This window comes from Chinchilla lanigera, unplaced genomic scaffold, assembly GCF_000276665.1.
Source record: "Chinchilla lanigera isolate Chin_1 unplaced genomic scaffold, ChiLan1.0 scaffold00013, whole genome shotgun sequence".
NCBI classification, from domain to species: domain Eukaryota; kingdom Metazoa; phylum Chordata; class Mammalia; order Rodentia; family Chinchillidae; genus Chinchilla; species Chinchilla lanigera.
Genome location: NW_004955414.1, coordinates 17,310,219 through 17,316,256, shown reverse-complemented (window position 1 = coordinate 17,316,256; position 6,038 = coordinate 17,310,219).

Genomic DNA, 6,038 nt, shown 5'->3' with positions numbered 1-6,038 from the left:
CTAGGTATTTCGTTTCTTTCTTTCTTTTTTTGTGGGATTTTTTTGCCAGTATTTTATGAGGATTTTAGCATCTCTGTTCATTGAAAAATAGTTCTCTCTTTTCTGTTGGGTCCTTGTCTGGTTTTGGAATAGGGCAATACTAACTTCAAGGAATGACTTTGGAAGTACTACTTCTTTTTCACTTTCATTAAAGAGCTTGAAGAATATTGATATTTGATATTCCCTGATGTTCTTGTAGAATTCAAGAGTGAATCCACTGGGACCTAAGATTTTCTTAGTTAGTTGCTTCATTTCAATTGCCTGTCATTGGATTCTTTAAGGTTTTTAAATCCTCGTGGTTCAGTTTTTGGTATTCCATATGCATCTAGGAATCTATCCATTTCCTCTCAATTCTCCAGTTTATTGGTGTGAAGGTTTGCAAAGTAGTTGCTAATCTTTTTTTTATTTTGGAGTGTTCATTGTGATTTTACCTTTTTAATTTCTAATTGCATTAATTTGGATCTTTTTTCTCCTGTCTTTGGTTAGATTGATTAGGAGTTTGTCTATTTTGTTCATTCTTTCAAAGAACTAACTCTTTCATTCATTGATTCTTTGTTTTTTTTTAAAAAATTTGGTCTCAATTTACTTCATTTATGCTCTGATCTTTATTTTATTTTATTTTACTTTTTTATTTTAGATTTTTTTTTATCTGATCTTTATAATTTCTTTTCTCATACTAGGTTTAGTTCTGGATTGTTCTTGTTTTGCTAGGATCTTGAAGTGCATCATTAGGTTATTTGGGTTTGGCCTGTTTTTGTGATATGGCACTCACAGCTATAAACTTCCCTCTTAGGGCTGCTTTCATTGTATCCCATAAACTTGGGTATATTATATTGGTATTGATTTAGTTCTAGAAACTATATTATTTCTTCCTTGATTTCTTTTGTAGCCCATTACTATTAAACTCATTATTATTTACTGTTGTTTTCATGCATTTGCATAATTTTTGTGTTTTTTGTTGATTTTCACTTTTTTCTGATAATGATCTGATAATATGCATGGTATAATTTCAATTCTTTAACATTTATTTAAACTTGTTTTTTGGCTAATATGTGGTCTTTTTTGGAGAAAGTTGCACATGCTGCTGAAACGAATGTGTATTCTATTGTGGGATGGAACCCTCTACAGATATCTATTAAGTCTGTGTGTGTGAAGGCTTTATTCAACTCTTGTATTTCTTTGTTGATTTTTTTTTGTCTAGCTGATCTATTTGTGATAGTGGGTTATTTTGACCTCCTATAATAATTTATCTCATCTTTTATGGCCAGTAGTGTTTGTTTTATGAAGTTGGGTTAGGCCTCAAGCTTTGATGACAGAATTGCAAGAAAATTTTTGGGTCCTGGAATGGTAGTAGACATATTTTTTCCATGGAAGCAATTTGAATAATTATGTTCAAAGAGGGAAGTTTTTTAGATTACAGAAATGGTCACAATCTTTCAACTGACTGTCCTTGAGTCCACTCTCTTTGAGCTGTGACTTTGTAATCACTGCTATCAAGATATGTTGACTATTTTCCTTCCCTAAAATCTGTACTAGACTTGTGACATTTTGGCCAATAGAATACAGTAGAAGGGTGGGAGGAGTGCTATTTATCTTGCACGTATTTCCTGAAGATGTCTTGCATATGTTGTCTCTTTCTCTTGTACTTCCATCCAGCCGCTCATTTGCACAAAACTGAACTAGTTTGCTGGAGGACAGTGGACTACATGGAACAGATATGCATCATTCCAGTGGAAGCTATTATAGATTACTCAGCATCCAACCAATTTACCAGATGACATCAGACCCATAAATGAGCCCAGCTAAGAGTTAGCTGAACTTGACACAAGTTGTTGACTTGCAGAATTATGAACTGTATAAATACTTGCTGTTTTACTTGGGTTAGTTTGTTATCCAGCAAAAGCTAACCAATTAAAAGAAATCTAATATAGGAGAGTCAAGGCAAAGGATTGGATAGGAAGGGTTTGAAAGGAAAGGAAGATATACTGGACAAATGAGAAAGGGTGCTGACATTTATTGACCTAAATTGTGGGTACATGGGTATACCCATGGTATCCTTCCCTCTGATTTTATTTTAAAGCTTTCATTATAAAAAATGAGAGTATAATTTTCAAATGGAAAGTAAATGCTGGAGTCCTAGAAGTCGAAGTCTCTTTCCTCCATACTCTCATTTCCATGGCTTTAAATATTTCTGTATGTTGATAACTTCCAAATTAATATCTCTAGCTCAGATTTCTTTTCCAAGCTCCAGACTCATATTTCCATTACTTGACATCTGCACTTGAATGTTGTTATGGTTTGTGTCTGGATGGCCTCCCAAAGCCTCATGTGATTGTGGGGGGAGGGGCGGGCTTTTCGGAGGCAGCTGAATCTAGAATGTGTAAGTGATTTGTAGTTCAATGCTGGGATGAAAGTTTCTGGGATTAAGGCTGGGTGATTGCTGGATCAGTACGCTGATTGGATTGACACTGCCCTAATCCCGGCAGTCTGAATAAGATAAAAGGGGCAGAAAGAGGCTTATTTCCCCCTTTTGCTCTTGTTGCTTTTGCTGTCTTCTACCACCATGAACAGTTGCCCCTCTGCTCTGTGCCACCTTGCCTTGGAGTCAGCCGATTATGGACTGAAACCTTAAACTGTGAGCTAAATAAATCTTTCCTTCCTTAACTATAGGTGTCAGCTACTTTATCTCAGCAATGACAAAAGTAACTAAGACAAATGTCTTTTAGGTATGTTCAATTTAACATGTGTAAAATTGGTTAATCTTTCTCTCTGCGGTAGCTAGTCTCTACAATGGCCCGATTGACCCCTCCATCTCCCGATATTTGTACCTCACATAATTTCTCTCCCATAGCAGCAGGGTTATGTAATCAGAATTGTACAGAAATGACAGTGTCTGACTTCCAAGGCTAGGACATAGAAGACACTGTAGCTTTTGCCTTGTTCTTTGGCTCACTCACTCTGTGGGAAATCAGCTGCTCTGTTATGACACTCAAGCAACCCTATGGAGAGGCCCATGGGATGAGGAACTGAGGCCTCTTGCTATTCCACACAAGTGAGCCATCTGGAAAGCAAATCCCTCAGCCCTAGTCACATCTTCTTAGGACTGCATCCCTTGCTGACATCTGACTGCAACCTTGTAGGAGACTCTGAGCCAGAACCACCAGCCAAGCTGCATCCAGCTTCCTAACCTACAGAACAAGCCAGGGCTTCTAAATTCACCCACATGGTTATTGGCAAGAGGCCTCAGTTCCTTACATGAGACTATCCACAGGACTTCTGGCTTCACCCAGAGAAAATGATACAGAAAGGGCAATCAAGATGGAAACTGCATTGTCTTTTATATCCTAATTTCTGAAGTGGCCAGCCATCACTTCTGCCAGGGGGGAATCTTTGGGGGTCCTCTTAGAGGGTATCACACTGTTCAAGATCTCATAGCTAGTAAGTGGTTTGCATGGAGGAGGAAGGATTTGAGTAAAGGCTCTCCAACATCCAATCTTTATTTTTAACCATTCTGAGGAAGGAAGGAAGGAACGAAGGAACGAAGGAAGGAAAGAGAAAGAAAGAAAGGAAGAAAGAAAGAAAAAGAAAAAGAAAGAAATAGAAAGAAAGAAAGAAAGAAAGAAAGGGAACATGGGTTTTATATACCAATCATGGCTGTACTAAAGGGGGAGGCAGGGAACAGTGGGAAAAAATCACAAACAGTTCCAACTCTGGGCTTCCCAACATCCCCAGTTTTCTCCTTTGCCACAATTAAAAGTCAACTAGCTAAACAAGTCCCAGAAATCTTTACTGGTCCCCAAAGTTCCAGCCAGGCTCACAACCAGAAATTTTTTTTAGGAGTGGTACCAAGCCACAGCCAGGGCTGGACAGATCTAGATGGCGCACCACTCCTCCAAAACTCAAGGGTGGCTCCATTATCCTAGTGTCATATGACTGTATTTTATTGTCTTAAAAACCTCACTTCTGCTGCATCAAAAAGAAATTTTCACACATTTAGGAAGCAAAATTTGCAATATCATCAGCTGAGGAGTGACGGGGGAGATGATGAATGATGGCTCACCCCGACAGGCCACAATAATGAACAAGTGTGGTGCCACAAGTGTGGTGGCCTGAGCAGGGGATATTGACAGTGAGAAAGAAAAGGTTAGGACTGCACAGCTTAGGTTTGAAGTGCTTATGGGATGCACAGATAGAGATGACTTGCAAGCTGTTGTATGTCTAGCTCTGAATCTTGGGAAGAAAGATCAGCCTAAAAATACACACTTGGAGCTTTTGGGGCATTTCAATCAGAGTATAAATTTAGAAGAGCTATATGGGCTGAGATTGGAAATCGTATGCCAGCCTCCCTGAAACACTTCCTGCCTTCTTTTCGTGCTCTCCAGGGCTTTGCCCAGTAGTTTCCCCTTCCTCTGTCCTCCCGCATCATTTTATACTTACCTCTACTAGACTCCTTCTCCTGCCCCATAAGTGTGTTTGTCTTCTTGAGCTGTGGGTTATATCTTAACTTCTAATTCACTGTTTTGCTCCCAGGTGGTTAATAATATTTACATACAAGGAGAAAGAGACCTGAGGATCAACAAGTTAGGTTCTGGCCTCCTCTCTGACGGCTGGGAAATCTCTTTTCCTCTCTGGGCCTTAGTATTCTGTGTAGATGTAGAGAGGGTCCCATCTGGCAGGAAGACTAAAATATCTTGAATGAATTTCAATAGCATCTTTAGGTTGTAAGGGAGTGAGCAGCAGAGTGGGAAGAAGATGCCTTGGGTATGCCAGGAATCCACTCTGTGGACTTCAGGTAGATTCTGACCTGACTCTTAGACTTACCTAACCATACACAAAAATGTTGTGAGTGAATTTGGGCTCCTATGTGAAGACAGATTCTGAGTTTCTTGCCCACAAGGGGGAGGCATGTACAAGTGGAAAGGGTGAAAAACTGAAAAAAAATCTCATTAGATCCAATTATGCCTCCATTTTTTTTCCTGTCCTCACTCCCTGATCACAGAGGAATCAGTCTTCTGATCTCCCCCAGTTCAGTTTTCCATGGTTAGCCTGAGGCTATCTGGAGTGGGGCTGGACATTAGCGAGTAAGTCTCAGGGTCTTAGCTTCTCATTCTGCACTCAGAGACCTATTTCCTCTCAGTGAGTAGGCTTTATTTGCATATCATGTACCCTTCCTTCCCTGCCACTTTGTAGGCCACTGATACTACTATTTGAATTTATTTGTTCACTTGTTTTCATGGCATACAGAATAAAAGAGAGGGCAGGGGAAAGGATGGGTCAGTATGTGTCTCAGAATATTCAGTTTAGAACGTGATAGGACCCTGTGCAAAACTTTTCTCACTTATCTTCCCTTTGAGTCTTTTTTTTTTTTTTTTTGACAGGGTCTCACTATGCAGTTCAGGCTGGCCTTGAGCTCACTTTATAGCCCAGGCTGGTCTCAAACTTGCTACGATCCTCCTGCGTCCTCAGCGTCCCAAGTGCTGGGATTACAAGTGTGTGCACCACGTCCGGCTTCCCTTTGAGTCTTATTAAGGGACAGACAGGTGCTGGAGACCAGGACTACAGTCATGCTGATCCTTGAGAAAATCTCACTCTACCACCACCATTGTATCACAGACCTATCACTACTTCTTTCAGAGATTTCCAAACCTTTAACTTTCCTCTCTTATTGTGGGTGTTAGTGCTAACTTGAACAAACAAATTAGGTCAACTGAAGGAGAGAAAACTAAAAAGACTGAAAGAAATTTTTTCTTTGTGGTAATGGTGATCAAATCCAGGGCTTCACACATGCTAAGTGCTCTACCACTGAATTACATTCCCAGCCCCTACTTAAGGAATTTGTGATGAATTGATCAAGAAATAATTTACTGAGTGCTGAGCCAGAATATTTACTTAAACTCTAAGTACATCATAGGATATATCATGCATATTTAAAATACATTTTCAGTTTGGGTAAACTGAAACTTTATGAACTACACAGTATCTAAGATAATAAAAATTAC